Genomic DNA, 713 nt, shown 5'->3' with positions numbered 1-713 from the left:
CTTGGAGTCTTGGATTCTTATAACAACCACGGGGGATTTACAGAGTTATGTGCATAGATTGTTGGTCAAAGTCGGCCAGATTTAATTCAAAGGATTATACAAAAAGTTTGCATTAACTGAAATTACAGTCATTTTTATACTTTATTTTCAGAGGTTCAAAATTAATCGACAAGCAGTTTCATGGCCACCTGAGACGTCTTCCCTTGCTTTATTGTGAAGCAGTCATTCAAAAAATGCTTTTCACTGCAATTTATCAATATCAGTTCCAAAGAGAACCTTTGGGAAAGCGAAGATTGTCGCCACTAAAGCTGAAAAAAAGCTGCAATGACCAGCTCAGCAACACCAAACAGCCTGAAAGACCACAAAAGGCAGCTGAAATGATGAATTATTTCCATGGTTAAGAAAAAAGACTTCATAACATCTAAAAAAAACTCAAGACGAGGAGAAGGTAGGTGTATCATCATCATCATCATTACAGTCAAGAGACACCTTCATTCACGAATGAATGCCTTCATGGAAATAAACAACAGGGTTCACTACAAGGTGAAAACCACTAATCATACCCAAGAACAGGAAGACCAAATAAGAATTTAGCAGAAGACATAACATAAGCATAACTGATTTTTGGAATTAATGACCAGGAAATAAAGAAATAAATAAAAATGATCCATGCACTTGAAAGTATGTTTCCAGGTGATCGATATATGTATTTA

Source organism: Neolamprologus multifasciatus, chromosome 6 (assembly GCF_963576455.1).
Source record: "Neolamprologus multifasciatus chromosome 6, fNeoMul1.2, whole genome shotgun sequence".
NCBI lineage: Eukaryota > Metazoa > Chordata > Actinopteri > Cichliformes > Cichlidae > Neolamprologus > Neolamprologus multifasciatus.
This window is presented reverse-complemented; position numbering follows the sequence as displayed.